Source organism: Balearica regulorum, chromosome 13, assembly GCF_011004875.1.
Source record: "Balearica regulorum gibbericeps isolate bBalReg1 chromosome 13, bBalReg1.pri, whole genome shotgun sequence".
Classification (NCBI taxonomy): domain Eukaryota; kingdom Metazoa; phylum Chordata; class Aves; order Gruiformes; family Gruidae; genus Balearica; species Balearica regulorum.
This window is the reverse complement of record NC_046196.1, coordinates 15988320-16008933: the sequence shown is the minus strand read 5'-3', so window position 1 is coordinate 16008933 and position 20614 is coordinate 15988320. Positions and strand designations below refer to the sequence as shown.

The 20614-nt window shown below is 39.8% G+C and overlaps 1 protein-coding gene across 4 annotated transcripts in view; it reads right to left on the bottom strand.

Moving 5' to 3' along the window:
* ADCY7 (adenylate cyclase 7) overlaps nucleotides 1–14047 on the bottom strand; it is a 66920-nt gene extending 52873 nt beyond the window's left edge. The window contains exons 1-2 of one of the 4 annotated variants that reach the window (XM_075765957.1): nucleotides 13919–14047; nucleotides 6851–7039 (exon numbers count right to left, since the gene is read on the bottom strand). The gene's annotated coding sequence lies outside the window, so the exon portion shown is untranslated. Of the gene's footprint in view, nucleotides 1–6850; nucleotides 7040–13366; nucleotides 13486–13918 lie in introns of those variants that run through there. The other 3 variants (XM_075765959.1, XM_075765958.1, XM_075765961.1) reach the window with 3 other exon arrangements.
* Nucleotides 14048–20614: the final 6567 nt, after the last annotated feature.

Below are 20614 nucleotides of genomic sequence, written 5' to 3'. Positions count from 1 at the left end.
CTGCCAGTACTTTGGGCAACTTCCAGCAGCCAAATTACTGTTAATGTCCAGAACGCTTTCCACTTCTGTCTGGAGGCCTCCAAGATGAGTAAATAAAACCTCGTGTACTCTTATTTCTATCAACATTTTGCAGAAGGAAAAAGCCAGAAAAAACTCCTACTTGCTAGAATCACCCTACAAACACTATTCACATCTTTTGACTGCCAAGTTTATGCTTCCACCACTAAATCACACTTCAAATTTGCTGCCTAAAAACCCTAGTAATTTAAGGGGGGGGGGGGGCGGGGGGAGTGTTCTTTAAGCTTACAACTGTTGCATGGAAAGATGTACACTGAAAGTATCTGTATTCAAGTGCAGGAAAGGGGGGCAGGATTCATTGAAGGAGTTTCAAGATAAAAAGAACTATTTAAAAAGCTTAGCTCATGCCTTTAGTCAAAAGGGAGTTAAAGCATACAAACTGAAAAAATACTAATCATTTCGTGACCATTTTGCAGTTCATAATACGTATTTTATATCTTACACACCATCCCTAGCCAAATCTCAGAACCAAGTATTTTTGTATTTGACTACCAGTCTAGAAAGACATAGGAGTTCCCAATGAGAAAGAAAACAAAAAGCCATAAACATTTATGTGTGTGTAGAGTGTTTCTGAAGTAACATACTCCCCAGATATTTACAAATCCAAAAACCACTTTTACACTAACACTTCCCTCAGACATTTCTGTTGGTTTTAATTTAAGTCATTTAACTGACTTTCACAAACTTTCACTACGAAATATCATGATGCTTGAAAGAGAAAGTATCTCAAAGGCAAAAATTTAACAAATTAAGCAGAAACCACTGAAATACGAGATAATGCACAATATGACAAATCCTGTATTCATATCAAACACCGAGTCAGCCCACTTCATCCAGGAGCTAACAGCCAAGTGTTTCAGGGTAAGGAAAAACACAAGCCATATGCAACCCTTTAGTGACCTAAACCACGCATAAAACAGGCACATCTACATTTTTAGCTACTCTATGTATTACACACAGACATAAAAATGCTGTAACATTTATTTAAATCATAAAACACTACTTTACACCCAGACTTTTACTACTTTATCACCATGCTAAGCGTAGGCATACAGACAAGTCAGAAATGAGGAAGGGAAAGGACAAAATGTATGTGAAAATGTCTGGTATGTATTTTTGTTAAAAAATTCTAATTGACTCCTTAAAATGACTGCAAGCAGTTACTGTTTGATGATACTAGTATTCAGGCACATATATGTTGGACTATACCACTAATTTCATCACCATCTTTCTTAAGTATACATATAAGCACATACAAGCACAAAACCCAGATGAGAAAATAAGTTGAAGTTAAATACAAGCAAACGGTCAGAACTTAAGTTTCAAAACATTATAGTTGCTCCACGGTGTTTTTACAAAAAGACACAACAGTTTGAATATGTTCAGTGACAAGCATAGAAAAAGACTCTTTCACGCAAACCCTCAGCTTTAGATGGGAGTTTTTTAAAAAGGTGCGTGGGAGAGACAGCAGATCTGCAGGAAAGGTACTACCAGTTCAAGTGATGTTCCAAAAAAATCAGTGCAGTAAAATAAAAAAGAATCCCATTGGGAAACAAATTGTACATTGTCAGTAGCAGATATCAAGCACAAATTAATAAAGCATTAAGAAAAAAGTTTTAAATTTAGACAGTGAACATAGAAACTAACATCTACTGAACTCTCCACCCAAAAATCTTGAGTTCTCAGAGAGGATGACAAACAAAAGTGATAAAATAAAGTAAAATCAGAGCTGCAAATCAAGCATCACAGGTACAAGACATATTTTACATGTACTATGAATACTGTATGCCTGCTTTATCAACATTATGCCTGGAAATAAAACTCTACTGTGAACATACAGCAAGAATTCAAGTCACCCGCAATAAACAAATACTAAGATTTACAGAAAATTATATTCATGACAGCAAATACAATAATTAATACATCAACTCTATTAAGTGTTGTTTGATTATAAATTTCCCCTAACGTCTCCTCCCTTGGCTGAGATGAAGCCTGGAAGCTAGCACAAAAATGTGTTTAGAAACGTATCGTTTAAACAAAAAGCAATACATAAGAGTCATAACCGCGAGAAAAAAATGCTGAATTAAGTACCGCTACATGTGTAATTCTAGTGTTTCTTCCTGCAGTTTATACTATGAAGGCAGATTGCAGCAGTGAGGTGGAGCTCTCCCCACTCCCTAGGAAATCTGATCACTGTGGTGCAGGACCTCCCCAGAGCAGATACAGACCAGACCAGAGGTCTGATCCATCCCTCTTACAAACAGGGAGCAGCACTTGGCCTGATGACTGCTATTCCTCCAAGCACTTGAGTGACTTTCCCAGCTCGCCCTTCTTTCATGACCCTACAGAAATGATCAAGAGGAAGTCAGTCTAAGGAAAAGAGAAGATTCAGTGAATGACGCATCAAGGAACTCAGACTCCATGGTAAATCCAGGTCAAGAAATCCCAAATAAGAAAAGGTATACTCTCATTCTGGCAGAAGTCAAACAAAAGAAAAGCCAGGAAGCTCATCAATAAAAGCAGACATTTGCGTCACTACTCCTACTTTGAGGAGGCTGTAACTCTAGTTCTTGATCAGAAATTGGTTTCTTACTATAGCAAAGAAGCTATAGTAAAGTACAAAACCAAGGTAATTGCATCAATACAAAACCACATGGCATATTCCAGAAGCACAGCAAACAGTGTTAGCCATATATTCCTTCATTTAGTGTGCTTGAAATCTAAAATTAATATTTCATTATAGGGAAATATATTTTTAAAAGTCATAGGCCCAAGGAAAGTGCTTAAAAGTTTGCTGACTTCTCTATTAAGACAGGAAGGAAGTTATAAGAATGATTTAGCCCGCTGGCTCACAAGGTTAGTGTTTTATCAGAATATTAACGATAGCAGTCATTTTTAGCAGACATTAAATCACAAAATTGTGTTTTAAATAAAGCTTTTAGCACTTGACCGCAGAAAAGAACTCTACTTAGGCCAAAAATAGATCAAAATTCATAAGCCAAGTGAAAGATGAGCCTTACAGTTTTGAAGTGCCTTTTTTTTTCTTGAACGACTCATAACCAAAAGCTACATTTGGCAATATTGCAAGGAGGGCACTCCCTCCCAGGTTACTACTATCTTCTAAAAAAAGACTTGGGTTTTTTTAAACAGAGAAAGGGCAGGTGGGTAAAAATCACTGTTGCCTACCTTTCCATCCTGTTAGCTATATATCAACATAGAGAAGAATTAAGAATAATGAATAGTTTATGGGAATACAGGAAAACATCTCAAACAGCTTAGAACTACATAAAACTACATCTTGGCATCATTCTGACACGAGTATCAAAAGGCACACAACGCAGTTTCTGTTCTACAAACAGTCCATTCACATTATCAAATTATCCAGATTTTTTTAAAGGCTACCGTAGTAAAGAAAACTACCTACCTAGTTACACAGATAAATTATTAGTAGATTGATTAAAACGTGAGGATTAATGGCATGCAAAATCTCCCATAGTAACTGTCAATGTACAAACTCATAGCCTCCTGTAAAGGAAAGGAGAATAACGTGTCGCACACTTACCTTATGTAGGATAACATTATACACAGGTAATAACAAAGGCATTTTAGCTTGTTTCCTGGCAACATTTTGTGCAGTCATCCTCTTAGGTTAGAACGCAGACCTGTTACCTGCTCAATTACTGTCTAAAATCTAGTGTGGCTGTAATTACTGAGTCGCTCTCCTGATGTAAGAATATATGCTTATGTTAGAAGATACACACACAGCCTGACTGCATACACTTCTGGAGCGGGCGAGGAAACAATGCTACCATAAGCAGCTCTGCTCTGTAATCACAAATTCCTTATGACTATCAGAGGAACCTACACATGTATTCTGAAGTTCAGCTGGACATGACTAACACTCTTTAAACGTAACATTTTTTTGTTCAAGAAAGGGAACACAGTTAGGAAGGGCTGGTTGTATGGCATTGCACAGAGGGAGGAGCAGCACTCGGCCTCTGCTGCTGAACAAGACATCATTAAAGACCATCCACAATTACCTGGGCCGTTCCCTAGCAGAACAGGTGGTTACTGCCTATAAAAACCAGTTTTTCAGGTCTGAACTCAAATTGTGTGGTAACCATGCAACAGACCACCCAAGGGTTTGTGACTGACCAGAGAGTCACACAGCAGCAGAGGGAACAGCAAGAGAATTGAAATCTGCTTGGATCCATCTCATGGAGCAAAGAAAAGCCTGTGCTGAGGGCATCAAGTACAGGAACAGGAACAAGGGAACCCTGGAGAGCATCGACCAAATCCCAAAGAACGCTCCAAAGAAAGGAGATTCAGGGCACAGCATGCAATGTAGTTTGTTTTGCACTGACCAGCAACTTCCAGCATCACCTGGAAAACTGCTTTAAAAATTCCCCCCACAAGTATCTATGTCTCTTTGTGACTGTCAGCTACCTCATGTCTCCAAGAGCAAGTGTTCCTAGCACATGGGACTCCGGAAAAGTTTACTTCAAACAGATGCAGAGAGTCAGCAGTGATTTTAAGGTCCAGGTCAGTTGTTCCCAAGGTCTAGGCTCAGTGAGCAAGCCCAGAGAGGCAGCACCCAGAACCCCATGGTGCTTAAAGCACTCACATATGGGGTGGACACAAATACAGCTAGCTGGTGTCTTGCAGAGAAGGCACAAATCAGGGTGATAACACTACTAACTAGCATACAGGAAAAGAACTTACTGAAATTCAGCCACAACACTGAAAAGAGGGATGGAGTTGTTCTCTACTCAGAGTCTGCACACTTCCCCTGCACACTGCTAGGCCACCACTCTGAGAGCAGGGTTCAGGTCACAGCAACTAAAAAATATTTCTGGACAATTTGATCTCCAATGCATTAGGTACCTGCATTCAAAAGTGTTTTAAAAAAAACCACCAGGTTTCCAGAAGACAAATGCTGCCTTCCCCCTTTTGGTATCTCCAGAGTCCTCACCTCAACGTTATCACTAACCTAGCCTGACCCTGGGTTAGGGCAAGTTTTTCCCAGTTCCACCACAGTATTATTATACCACACAATTAGGTCTCCTCTGCCTGCAACCTACAGTTACCCCATTTCATGAGGGTAGTGCCACAGTTAAAGAAATCCTTCCTCCTCACCCCACACCTCACTTTTTCCCCCTCTTGAAAGCCCCTCTATTTCTAGTGAGAATGTTTCTATAGCATGTAAGCACTGCAACACCTCACCCTCTTTACAACTACTCAAACTAAACACCAGGTTACTCGGCGTGCTGAAAGCTATGCTGAATACACTGCACTGGAGAAGTGCTGCCTCATTCCTTGTCTTGGTTTAAATGAGAAAGCAAATTAACTGATTCCCAGCTTTCCCATACTTTCTACAGCAAACACTCCCGAGACTTAAGAGCAAGTCGTAAATTTCATTGTTTGGTTTTGTGGGGTTTTTTGTTTGTTTGTTTTGGCAAGTGCTTCTTAAAACACTGGTTATCCATTCGTAAAGGCACAAGCCCAAAGAATGATGCCTGGGATACCTATACACAGAAGGTGATGAAAAGCCATACAGAAAGATAAAAAGAAACAAGCACAGTATCTTTTAGATTCTGTAGCCTCCAGAAATGACAATTTAGTCAGTTTTCTTTATTTATACATATACATCTATATGTATCTTTATATATATATATTTTTATTGGCAGCAGAGACAACTCCAAGAAAAGCCTAAACATCACCGATTAAGGATTTATGTTTCAATGCCCTTCAAAATAAGTATAGCAGAATAAATTTCTAAATACAACAGCCTGCATGAATGTAGGACAAAAATTAACTCAACATGTAAAACAAGCGTTTAACGCTACTCTGGTAAACCAGTTTAGCTACAACTACATCCAAATTCCCTGTGCAAACATGCTTGATAAACAGTTATGGAACCTACAGCCAACATAAGAAAAGAACAATTCTTAATCCCTGCCTAAATCTGCACAGAATCTTGAAAAACAAAATTTCCCCTTTTATTCTTCAAATACATTATTCATGAATTGCAATTTAATCTCCTTTATCTAGCAACATTGTTAACGTATTGGTCTGCACCTGACCAGAAGCAATTAACACCCACATACAGTTCTGCTCACACTGACAACCTGTGTCACTAAATCATGTTTCTACAACTCTGCAAGTGAGGTCTCAACATGCAAGTAATCAACACATCAGCTCACTGGGGGAAAATAAAACTGCCTGTGTAGAATTTTGCCTATTGTGTCAATGTAAGAATTGCATCAAATCACTTTTACAAAGTAACTATACTGGTTTCTTTCTTATTTCTTTGAAAGGTAAACATTGTGTTTATACTGTTATCAAATTAAATTCTCACTTTCTGAGAGCAACTCCTAGCTTTGACTACATTCCAACAGCTGTGAATTTTGACTTATGTTACATGCAATAAACACTGCACTTTCTTAACCGAATCACAGTATATGCCAACACTGTCGCTATAGCGCTGCAATGTATCTTCTGCCTTATTTTAAAAGTGCAGCATCCTGAGGAAAAAGAGAGTGGGGGCTCATAACTGTTATTGTATTACAATTAGCAGACTAAAAATAAAAAGTAAAAACTACAAAACCCAAAACAGGATACTCCTCAGGAACTTGTAAAAAAATATGTGATTTTCAAGAAGTACTACAGTGAAATATTTTCACATTCATTTCCTGCTGTACAAGTAAAGCAGAGGAGCAGAGCTCTTTCTTAAGAAGTACTGAAATTGGGCTAACAATTCAACTGGCAATACCTCAAATCCAAACACAGTCCAGGTCACTCTTCCAGCATGTCTGCAGAAGTATAACTTACTACTTGGAATAACTAGAAGCACAGTTTTACAGTACAGCCATCGCTGAAGAGGAGGGAACTGTCCCCGCCTGTCTCTCCAGAAGTTCAACAATATGTTCTTGCCACTTCCTCTAGCCTGGCTGTTCTGTTCCTACAGAGGAAAGAAAAATAAAAATCAGACTTAAAAAAATGCTTATCCCACTAAAAAAATAACTTTTTGCCCATTTAGTTCCATGAATCAGCTCACCAGCAGGTCAGATGAGCACCAGTGCTGATTTCAGGGAGGGGTGGGAGAACAGGGGCAGGAAGCGAGTAGCACTGCCCGCTTTTAGTGACAGCTGCTTGTTGAGCCTGCTTAGCTACACCATAAAAAACACACCCTTCATTGCATTTGTTCCTGCGTTTATATTCAAAGCCATATAAGAATATTTCTAGCAAAAAAGAATATTTGCCCCAATCACCATTAGCCATTTTTACATAACTAGTGAGCAGAAAGGAATTTAAAGTTCCCAGGACATTCCCAAAAGAAACTGTGCCCTCCTGTACATATACAAGCCCTTGCTGAAAAAAAAAAAAAAAAAAAAAATTGTTAAATTCATGAACCACATAGATGCCTCACAACAGAGCAAAATCAGGCCCAAAAATAACAAACCTCAATCAGCTCACAAGACTGTGAAGTGACTGGCTGATTATGTCAATTCTAGAGGAAGAAAAAAAGATTTTTAGGGTTAAAAAGTCTGCTGCCAGAGGGTTCACACAAGAGGAGAGACCTTCCAGGCTCTTCTGACGCCCAGCCAGGCTCCATCAGAGCTCCAGCCGTGCAACTGTCTGTACAGCCAAGCCAAGGGGGCACATTTACCCCCACCCACCTGGCACTGACCACTGCCAAGTGTGGAGACAGGGTGCACCTCAGGATCACAGCTTTACCACAAGATGTGCCTGCTTGTTTTTCCCCCTCGCGAGCAGAATTGCAGTTGCTCCTCTTGCCCAATGCAAGAGAAAAGGCTCACACACTCCGTAACACCTACCCTCCCTTCTGATGGCAGACTGAAATAAATCAGGGCAATTACCTACAAGTTACAAATCCAAAGAAGTATTCGTTGTCTCTGTTTTTCTCCTGTCTTCTAACAAACTGCGCAGGCCCTACATACACTAGTGTATGTACTACACATACAATAAGCAGGACAGTAAGAACTTGCACAATTAAGTATCAAAATTGATTCATTGGGTTTATCCATTATAAGAATTTTTAAAGTATTTTCACCTCAAAACCCAGTTCCTGATTAAAATGTACTAGTAATGAATACATACATTTCTTATGTCTTCTGTAATTTCTTTTATTTTAGTCCAATAAATGTGTATCTCACAAATATATAAATGTTTGTTTCCTTGGCATTAAAATGACAGCCATCTTCACGGCAGGAGGCTGAAACCGCCAGCAAAGGAGGAGCAGAAGATCAGGCAAAAAGCGTCAGGAAGTGAGAAAGTTTTGATAGCCGTACCCCAACTTCCTCTCAAATGAGGAAATTGAAACCGAAGTTCTGTTCTCTACTGAAATTTATTTTTTTTGATTTAGTCCCACATAAACTCAGTAGCAATAACAGAGAAAGAGATGTAGACCCACAGAAAAGCCCCAGTACAAAGTTCACCCTCTCTCAACTTGACCTAACCTGTTTTTTTCCCCACAGCCTAAGTTTGAGGTTGTTTCAGCAAGCAGGCCCTGCCTGAAATATCATAACAGATGGACTCAGGCTGACATGAGCCAGGTGCTAAGAATATCTGGCATTTAAATGATCAGAGTTTTATTGCCCATTTCCATTAATTTCAGCTGACTTTGAATAAACCTCAGTGAGCTCAGCCTACTTGAATCCACCTTTGCCAGCTCCTTCCCAGCTGCACTCATTACCCAGCCCTTCCATGTGCTTTGTCATTTTATTGGCATCCTTGTTCCCTCACCATTTTGGTTACTTGGATGGAAAATAGTATTTGAGTAAGAATTAGTCACTGCTAGGTGCTTTGATCATCACCTAGTTCTTTAAAAGAACCTCCTAGTATGAATGTATTATACTTTTATATAAATAAAGCAGAAAACTTAACATCACAGATTGAACATTAAGTAAATAATTACTAAAAGCCAGGCTATATTACAAATTAAGAGCATCTTATTGAAATATTTTATTCAACTCATTGAAATGCTAACTGACCATTATTAGTCATAACAAATTCAAAGAGTGAAAAGTTAACAAATTAAAAACAAAGTTATACAGTCACACGTAGACTATTTCTACATTTATCTACCTATAAAACACGATACCATCTCCTTCCTTGAAATAAAGCATGCACTCTTAAGGCCTTACAACTTAATCGGAGTCCTTTTAAAACATTTTCATATTGATTATATTACAAAAGTATGCTTGCGGCTTTATAATCAGCCATTTACAAGGCAGCATTATTAAAAAAAGAATTTATTGCTATACTTGCTGAGCATCTCAGAAAAACACAGTCCTTTTGTTGTGGGCTGAATGACAACTCGCATGTCAAACAGCACTTGTTTCTGCATCACACAGAACAGAAGATGGTACAAAGTCCTATCACTACTCTTAAGCAAACTGCGATGCAGGATGCAGGAGCATGACTCTGAAAATTATCTTGGTCAATTCTATTTACCAGAAGGCCCTGCAAGCTACCTGAGCAGCGCAAACTTGCCTACACTACAGCATAGACATACACATCGCACTGGGGCACTTCAAGGAGAAGTTACCAGAAACAGACAGCCATATTCTAAGAAACTTGTCACCTTTCTCTGACTTACACCATTAGTTACAGCCATGGTAATCTTTGTTATTTCTGTTTTTAACTAGAATGCATTACTTATTCACTTGGTTTTATGTCCAGAAACAGAAGTTAAACACACCCTGTTTGTTCCTTCTCTCTAATTACAGATCAGAAGCTACTTTTAATGCTGAAAAGAGGATTGCAGAACAGCTGTTAGAGAGAAGAACATTTTGGCCATTAGCTGCGAAGGAAGCTCTTAGGAAAAGTGGTATGTGCAGCCCCATGTCATGAGACCCAGCTTTGACTTTGTTTCATCTTTAAAGCACCAACAGACCTGAAGGCTCTGAACTGCAGGGCCTGTGCTGTAAAAATCAAAACAGCGGCCTGGTTGTCACAGAAGAGAAGGTTTATTTGATTTTTATAAAAATGCTGCTGAAAACAGGCTACACAAAACAAATAAATTTGAAAGATACATTTTGAAACAAACTCATGTCATAACTCCACGCCACTGAGGTAAAGCAATACCTTGATTAGAAAAGGAACAGCAGCCCCATCTTCTACTTAAATTTTGTCATTTATCTTTGAGTAACCTAGACAAAATTATTTCATCTTTTACACCTTAATTTTACTATCTCTGAAGAGATAACACTCAGCAGTAGTAACCTACACATGATGCACAGGAAATAGTATTACAGCATGTTTACACTATTGTTATTAAGCAAAGAAAAACACTTTCAAAGGAAAGATCAAAGGTATTGCTTGCTCCTCTGCCTGCATATACTAGCTGCTGCTTGGCGCCGCAAGACAGAGCCTGGATCCTACTTGAGGTGGCTCAGGAAGATAGGATGGTGTAAGAGACAAAACACAAGCAACAGCAATAGTTATTTAAAGTGATTTGCAAGTCTCAGGAGATAACAATGATAATGATATTTATGAGATAAAAGTGTTACAAAACTATTTTTTTCAAAGATTAAAGCATTTTTCCAGGTGAAAATGTTGTGTTTTTTTAAATAAGAGTATGAGAAAATCCCAGATCAACGCCTTTACTGCTTTCAAAATGTAAAATATAAAATACGTTTTTCAGCAAACACAAGACATTGACTATTCATGAGTTATACCATAATGATTAAGGAAGAAGTTGCACTTCCTTATTTTAATATAAGATGATCTTACTGCACAGTGGTTACAAACTATTTCACACTGTAACATCCTGTCAGCTTAGCAAATAATCATCTTGAAACTTTGCAGATACTAGTTTAATAGAGTATGTCCCTATTTATGCAGTATTTGGTCTTTGAAAGAATAGGTTGGCTCCTCAAACAGCGCTTTACAGAGACTGCATTTAAGAGTTTGCATACTGACTGGACTCTAATTAGAGAGCAAAAGAGCAATCCTTGGCTCAGCCAGGTCCCAGTTTTCATCTGAAAACCTTTTTTGGGTTGAAGTAACGTCTGTAACTCCAATAAACTCCATTTAGCATCACTAAATCTTTGGAACTGCTTGTGAACACAGAAGTTTCTCACACAGAACATCAAATCCAGCTCAAAAGAACAGCAGAAAGGAGTGAGTAGCGCAGACAGCAGCCAGCACACGCTCGCTGCTAGTGAATGCAGATCCTCACACCTTGCTAAGTCAAAGCAGCACTGAAGCAGACAACTCTTTGTAACCTAGAGCACACCACCAATTTTACTGGTTATCTGCTCTTACACACCTGAGTTCCCAGGTTGATTTCTTATGATAAAACAATCTTTGACTTACATAAAAAAATATTTCTATATAGAAAAAGGTCACACTTTCAATGCAAAAGCTTCGCAGATGCTCAGTGCAGTTTGACTGTTACATTTCATGAATCTAAAACACCAAACAAATCCAAACAGACTGGATCCTTTTCCAAAAAGATAAAAAACACAGCTTCAACACAAACCATGAGACTGAGGGAGCAATCTCTGGGTGAAATATTTCAGCTGATGTTTTACAGCCTTCATAATAAATTAAAATCAGAATGAGTCATTTTGATAAATTCTGTAGTGTTACCTCCAAGTCAAAGATGTAACCCAAGAATAAATCTAAGAATTCAATTTAGAGATTTTTTTTTTTTTTTGTAATTCCATGGGGGATATTGTTGTTGTTTTTTGGTTGGTTTGGTTTTTTTTTTAATCTAAGAGCAATTGGCAATTACACAGACACCCACATTAACAGAAGACAATGATCATCTGTCTCTAGGCTAACACCTAAACTAATTAGCTCTCAACCAGCACCTGCTCTTTCACTTAGCACAAACCATGAGAACATAAATATCCACATACATTAGGGAATGAAGTATCTTCCTTGCTTACTCTTAATGGTGTTGACATTAGCTTCATTAAGAAAAAAATTAAGAAGTTTAATGGCTGCTTTATAAGAACTCCCAATGACCCTAATTGCTGTTAGTAACGGCTTCTGGAAGCATAAATAACATGCTATAACAGCCATTGGAAATCAGTATTGGCTTACTGTTTTCAGAGCGGTATTCCACATACTCCTCATTTTCCATTCTACATTTCTGGATAGGGAGAAACTATCAATGTGTTAGTGACTTTGGCAAATACTGGTTTTAATGTCAACCACTGCAATGAAGATTTTTTACAAAAGTACTTAGTTCACTATACACGCAAACATACCACGAGCACACAGCATCACGGGTCTTAACATAGACGTGCAACACATTCTTCTTCCACTTATAGGTGATCATAGGAAAATTTCCAGATCAGGACTTCAACATTTGAAAGGTCAGGATACCTAAACAAACAAAGCCCCCCAACACACACACACAACTACACTGTTTATTTATTTATTTCTGACCTAGACACAATCATTATACACTCCTAGAAACTTCCTCTTTCTCTCCCGGAATCCTGCTTGCTTAAGAATAATTTATTTTTTTTAAATGATAACACCACATTGTTCTTATTTATTGTCAAAATATATAATGACTATAGAATTTCTTTGCAGTACTTTTCCTTTTTAGACATACACAAGTTATTATCTCCTTTTTCTTTTTTAAAAGGAGAGTTCCTTTTAAAGTTCCTAGCTCTTAAAAAAAAAAAAATGACAACCCCCCCCACCATGATGACTCTTAGCACAGAGCAGTAAGGTCACTAATGCAGGTACAGTTACATTCTATTTCCCACTATGGAGAAATTTTCATATGGCAGTGTCCAGCACAGGACACTTTATTTCCTACAATAAATCACAACCACCTCTGAATCAAAACCACAGTTTTTAGCTGCATTTGCATGGATTTCCCCCCTCCCTTATATTTTCACAGCACGGTCTTGGGCCACAACCAAGCATGTCAGGCACATAGCAATACAAATAAAATATAAACACTTCTGACAGGAGAAAAGCAGACTTCTATGCTGAAACAAATTCAAAAATTACACCACATATTTACTTTGCGTGTCAAACAGTGCTTTTGCCAGTCTTCAGCACTTCTGCTGGCCACATCCTTACTGGTCATAAGAGTCTCAGGTTCAACACTTTAGAATGCCCCTGCTAAATTATATATTTTATCTGCCACCCACAAACATAAGATCCTAGCAATAATGATCAAATGCTGTACTATATATATTAATTAAAGTGTTTTAAACCCTTTATTAACACAGAGTGCTCACTTGCTATAGAAATGCCATAACATGTCCTACCGAGATTAGGAGTGACTTACCTATCGAGCAGTAAAAAAGACACGTCCCAGCCTTCTGCAGATATTTCAAGTTTTCCCCAGATATTTAAGTACCTCTTTCAGCAATTTAAAGCCCTATTCCGCTAAAAAAGTACAAGCAAAAAAAAAAAAAAAAGATCCAAAATCAGCTTTTGGCTTTCAAGTGCATTACTACGCAAAAGACAAACCCAGAGAATAACTTCTTCATTCATCCGGTGCACAGAAACATACATTCTCAGGCCTTGCAGTTTTACCAAATCTGACTTTTTCTAAGCCGAACAAACTCGGGAGAAAGGTTTACGGCCCCGAAAATTTGTTCGCTGTTCTCAAGTGTATCAAGTAGCGCAATAAGGGGCAGTAAATAACCATTACACGGGAAAACTACCGAGCCTTTGACGCTTTTCATTTCGTGCTTCGCGGAGTGGGGCCCCGGGAGCCCGCGGGTGGCCGTCGGCCACCCGCGGGCTCCCGGGGCCCCACTCCGCGAGAGCGGGCTGCAACCCCCCCTCTCCCGTCCCTCACCCTCCCGGGACACCCCCCGTCGCCATCTCTCACCTGCGGCCGGCGGAAGAAGAGCAGGCAGCGGCGGGGCAGCGGTCAGGGCTGGGTCCAGCCGCTCCGCCTCCTCCTCCGCAGCCGCCGCCGCCTGAGGTGTCTGTGGGGCCCGCGGAGCCTCCCCGGAGCGGTGAGGGCGGGACGCGCGCGGCGGCAGCGCCCCTCCTGCCCCCTGGCGGGTTGGCGGGGCCGCCGCCGGCCCCTCAGAGGTGGCTGTGAGGGACGCGGGACCCCGCCGCGCACCTAACGGTCGCCCCTCGTCAGGTGCCCGGGCGGGATCACCTCAGCCTCGGTCGCTGGCTTTTAACACCCCAGCATGAGGGGGAGATCCTCAGCTATACTCCCACTCAGGCCGGAGGGGGTCCGGGCAGGGTCTGCAGCACCCCGTCCTGCACAGCTTGCCAGGGTGTCCGTGTCCCCCCACCTGATTCACGGGGGGAAAGTGAATAGCCATCAGCATCTACACCGTGGAAGTGTGGAAACAAACTTCTGCCCGGGACCCTAAAAAAATACTAAGATTTATAGCCAGCTTTTTAAAGTCTGGCCACTGTTCAGGTGTTTTGGCAAGACTCTGAACTTCCTCACAGCTGTGCTACACCCGGGGACACGGGACCTGTCCCTCACAGGACATCACCAAGGCCATCCCGCAGCACCAGTTTCCCGTTCCTCCATTTACTTACTGCTTTAGTCCTCTCTGTGTTTTGGGCAAGTTTCACCAGCCTGGCAACGATTCCTCAGTGTTTCAAGCCTTGAACGTCTGGGCACTAGATCAGACCAAGCCTAGCTCTACCACACATAAATCTGATCCAAAGCTCATTGCAGGTAATAGAAAGAAATGCTGATTTCCATGGATTTTTGGATTAAGTTTATCTGGGGAGGGCTTAGTCATGGGTGACCGCACGCAGCTCGTGGCAGGCAGGCGTGTGCCCAGCTACCTGCAGCTACAACCACACCTTAGTCATCCACGGTTGTACCATTACTGCGATAATACGTAACTAAATACAGCAATTTTTATTTGTGTACTGCTAGCCAGCTGCTATTTTCTGTACTCTGTAGGCCCAAGTTACGTGCTTGAGTTGACCCTGTCGGAGGGAGCAGCAGTTCAGCACACACGCCACGAGCACAACAGCCTCATTTGACTCTCTGAGCTCCTCCTTGAATATTGGTGGGCAAATAGGAAATGTATTTTCTGAGACTGAGCCATTAGGATGCTTTTGGGCTGTTAGAACTGGGAATCTTGGGAAAGAAGTTAAATCCAGTTTCAGCAGTCTGGGACAAGTATATAAGGAATTCAGCTGGAGCTGAAGCAATTACGTACCTGAGGCACAGGACTGGGCAGCGGTGAGCTGGACTCTGCTCCTCTGTTCCCTGCCCTGCGACACTTTTATGCGCAGTCTTGAGCAAGTTACTTAATCTTACCTAGGTCTTCCTGTTCCCATTTTGGACATCGTGTATCTGAAAAGCACTAGGAAATTATCAGAGCATTCAGATGGAAGCAGTGCATAGGATATTCAGAATGCTTCTTAGGGGAAAGGAGGAAAAGGATCCTTGTCTTCACTGACAGTTGGATTAGATAACAAGATTTAAAAACTGCAGGAAATGGAAAATACATTGTTCTGCTGAGATCATAAGTGGAGTCATTTCAGAACAGATGGACTCCATTTACCACTTCATCAAAATTTTGTGGACCTTCTGAGTACACAGATTGCTTAACATCATTTCTGTATACCCACAAATATTTGCTATCCCAGACTAAGATCTAAAATTCCTGCATGATTCAATGCGATCGACATTGTAATTTTTTTTAATGGCAGCAGTTCCAAAACACTCTAAGTGTCGCATGTACACTGTTGTGCAGATTATTCTTAAGCTATTGGTAATTACCATAACAGATTTCTAGCAAAATGGATGTAAAAGGAAAAAAAGTAACACATGGAAATTAACATCCAGTTAATTAGCTGCTGTATATGCTATGTATAGACTCCCCCTTCTCTTTTTCTGCTGATATTTTCTCTTTCGAGTGCCATGCAGCTGAAGTAGTCAGGGCTGATTTTTACAATGCAGATGCTACCACCCCTTACTGGAAAGCACCTGACATTGCTGGGAGCCCTGCTCAAAGCACCTACCCAAGCATGATGCTCTGTCCAGGGTGAGAAAAAATTATAGCACCAAATCTGTCATTTTAATGGCTTATCTTTTTGCACCTACAGATTGATCTAAAATAAATTTCCTATGTGTATATGATAACTGCAAATGTTTGATATTGTGAAAATGTAGCCTTTAATCAAAGGTCCATCTGAAATGGTGTCCAAATTGGAATAAAGCAATCCCTAGTGTTTTATTTGCTTCTGCGAAAGTGTTCTTCATAGACAAGCAAGCATTATTATTTTCAAGCTCTTGCTTAGAAAAAAGTCCAGCAGCTCTACAGTGATACACATTTAATGTATAAAACCAGAGTATTAAACACACTAATCTTTCCAAGGATTGAATTGGATAACCATAATTTATCATAAATAATTTCAGATTTTTAGTTAAAATGCAACACATTAGCTGATAAAAACTAGTATAGAAAATTGAAAAATAGTTTGAATTTTATTAATTGATTTGTAGGTAGGGTGTTTATACCAAATATACTTGCAGTGTAATTTACAAACTGAGTTACAGAGCATTACAGAAGTCTGTTTTGTACAATTAGATATATGCTTCAATGTAAATTGCCATAGTACCCAGTGCCATGAATCATTACGAAATAGGCAAAGATGACTATTTTTAAAAGAAGCAGAAATAGAAAAACATAGTAATCTTCAGAAAAATTCTCATGTGGGGGGTTACATTTTCCTCTTAGTAAGTCATTGTGGGTTGAATCTGCCTGCAGTGTATGTGTGCTTGTACTATTCACAGTAGTAAATGGGATGGCAGCATTTGGTCCCAGCAAGTTACTTTTAATCATTTTGTTTGCAAAATGTTTCAACATTCAGATTTTCAGTGGCTTCCATAAATGCATCAGCTAGGACGCAGAGGGTGGTTGCTGACCAAATAAATATGTGACAAAAGCAAATCAGAAATGTAGTTATAACCTCAGAAAAAAATATTTTAAATCCTTAGGAATAATCTGAAAATTGACATACAGTAGATTATTTCATGGGTTAAACATAATATGATCTTAAATAGCACAATACATTAAGTAGTACTTTTAAAATTATCAGGTAGGCTTTTAAATTTTCCTTTGACATCCTGCAATACCACAGCAGATAGCATTCAGGAAAGCATGATTTACCATGCTGTCTTTTTTGCAGCTCCTCAAATGTCCAGAAACAGTGACCAAGACAACCTTAACTTCTGCTTTTCTACACTAGTTTCATGATTCTGATTCAGAAAGCCGGGAGTGAAATGTCGTCTTTAATGGACGCTACAGTAGGAAGTATTTATTAGAACAATCTTTTTGGTTTGGATGCGATTTAGCATCTATCTACCAGTGTGCGTATGCACACAATACTCTCTGTGGCCACCGATCAATTTAGAGAATGACACAAATAACTTGAGTAAATTATTTTCTATTTTCTGTAAATTTATGAGTTCAAGATATTTAATAACAGAACAAGCCCAAAGTGCTAGGCAGTACGTGCTTAGGAAGGATGTAATAAATTATTTTGAGCTGCTATTCTAATATTGTCCTAATATTTACAGGACAATATTAGAATCAATTGCTGAAGACCATTGTCGTGGTTTTACCCCAGCCGGCAGCCAAGCACCATGCAGCCGCTCGTTTACTCGCCCCCATCGGGATGAGAGAGAGAATTGGAAAAGTTAAGGTGAGAAAACTCGTGGGTTGAGATAAAGACAGTTTAATAGGTAAAGCAAAAGCCGCACACACAAGCAAAGCAAGACAAGGAATTCATTCCCCACTTCCCATGGGCAGGCAGGTGTTCAACCATCTCCAGGAAAGCAGGGCTCCATCATGCTCCCCTTCCCCCAAGCTCCTTATAAACTGAGCATGATGTCATATAGTATGGCATATCCCTTTGGTCAGTTTGGGTCACCTGTCCTGTCTGTGTATCCTGTGAAGTCCTCCCAACTTCTTGTGCACCCCCAGCCATCCTGCTGGCAGGACAGTGCAAGAAGCAGAAAAGGCCTTGGCCCCGCGTAAACACTGCTCAACAATAGGTCCATAGATCAAACACATCTCTATATTATCAACGCTGTCTCCAGCACAAATCCAAAACATATCCCCACACTAGCTACTATGAAGAAAATCAATCCTCTCAGCTGAAACCAGGACAACCATTAAGTTTATGCTGTTAAATGCAGACATATCTTACTGCATCAGCCAGGCTAAAGAGAAGGTAGAGTTTCACTGCTGTCACGTAGTTTGCATTTCTAAGCCCTTGCATCAATTGAACGGACTTCTGGGAATCATTTGCTGCTTTTCTGTAAATAAAGCCATAAATGCCATACGTGTTTCTTTAGGGGAATGAAGAGCTATTCAGGTCTCTTGCCCTAACTGGTATTTCTTTTAAAGTTGTCCAAGAGTCTAACTGACTTGGAACCATGATCATATTTTCTAGCATTTCAGATTTTGTGAAAGTCGATGGGACTTAATTCTACAACAGTAATTTCTCCAAAGAAAACTTCAAGCCCAATGCAAACCCACAGCACTGTGAAATGATGGAAGAAATTAGGAAAAGTACCAACAGTCCAAAAAAGGTATGTGACTGAGGAGCTAATATGCTGTTTTCTAGTGGAACTGAAGGACTTAAGAATTCACGTCCCACTGCCTGCAGCTCTAGAGCCTTGGCCTAGAGCTTTTGTTTGACTTGGATTAAGAATCAGAAAAATTTCTCCTCTTCCCTTGCTGTCCTGGTTTGGGCTGCGCGATAGAGTTAATTTTCTTCCTAGCAGCTGGTCTAGTGCTGTGGTTTGGATTTAGGATGAGAATAATGCTGATAACACACCGAGCTGGGCAATGTTTACACCAAGTTGAGCACTTTTCAGATTCTCATGCTGCCCTGCCGGCGCAGAGGCTGGGGGTGCACAAGAAGTTGGGACAGGACATGGCCAGGACAGCTGACCCAAACTGGCCAAAGGGCCACTGCTTACCATACGACGTCATGCTCAGTGTATAACTGGGGGCAGATGGCCAGGGGAGGGGTGGCCACTGCTCTGGGACTGGCTGGGCATCAGTTGGCAGGTGGTGAGCAATTGTTTTTCATTTGCATCACTTGTTTTTCTTAGGTTTTATTTCTCTCTCTTTTTGTTATTTTCCTTTTAATTACAAATTATTATTTTATTGAGTTTATATATTTCAATTATTAAACTGTTCTAATCTCAACCCATGAGTTTTCTCACTTTTACCCTTCTGATTCTCTCCCCCATCTCAGCAGAGGGGAGTGAGTGAGCGGCTGTGTGGTGCTTTGTTGTCAGCTGGGGTTAAACAATGACAGATTTCTTTCTCCAGAGCAAGAACATGCATTGTACCTTGAAAAATCTGTGCCTAGCTAATTGCTTAAGCCTGTTACCTGTACTTGCAGGTGCGATTTGAACTGCACGAAGGGCTATAGATCGGACTTGTTTTGTAGTCTCTCTGTATACTCAAGTTGACGTATATTAAAATGGAACATTTTCTTCTAGAAATTGAATTACTCTCAACAACACTGGTCTGTGCCTTCCTACAAAACTGTTAGATGGTCCTATTAAGGGGTCACTCTTTCTTTTTGTTAATTGGTAAGTTACACAAAGGAAGCAAATAAATGACAGGAAGGCCATTTCTCTGTTAGATACCATACCACTTCAGGTGGAGTTTATAACAAAATGGAAGATGTTATTGATTTAAAGAACACAGAACAGAACAGATCATTTTATCTTCACAGTGAATGATGAAACTATTTAGCTAACCGTTTTCAATTTGCACTTCCAATATCTTTGTGTTAGTAGCCAGGAGGGCATATTGGAAAGAAAAGAAGAATATTTTGGAAAAATAAATAAGGAACAAATGGATCATGTATGTTATTAGGGAAAAATGCTTTTAGGTAAATTGGAATGCAATTCTAGAACAGAAAGTTCCTAGAGAATCCACTAGGAAACATGGATTTACTAAACAAAAAAAACCAAGAAAACAAAACAAAGTAAAGTCTCTTACAAGGCAATTTTAAACATGTATGGACAAACTTTATCTGGTTAAATCAACATAGCCCTATTATATTGAAGCTATTGGAATAAAAATTAGTTCATTTACTGGAGGATCTAGTCTTCTATATTAACGTACTGAGCTTAAGAAAGTAGCTGACTTCTTAACGATCAGATTATTTAAATGGCAAGAGACAATACAGAGCAAGTATATAGCCTTCCTTTTATTTTCCTCTATGTTGAGAAATGGAATGTGTTTTCCTCCAAGTAGTTGGTATTTTCACACAAAATGATACAATAACTATCCCAAAGCTGAGAGGGACTAAGATGGGAAATGCTTTAGTTTCTTACTATCCTGAAATCACCGAGTTCTGCTGCAGCAGTGACAGATGGTGCCATTTAATTCCTCACAAGACCAATGTCAAAACCCATCCTGGTACAATCAGACATCAGGATGCTATTAAATGTGGGGCAAGGAGGTTTTAAGAGTCTGTCTTGCCTCAGCAGATTGAACAGCGGGCAGCTGGTTAATCTAGCTTGTGAAGGCAAACAAGGTCTAGTCCCTGAGACCCC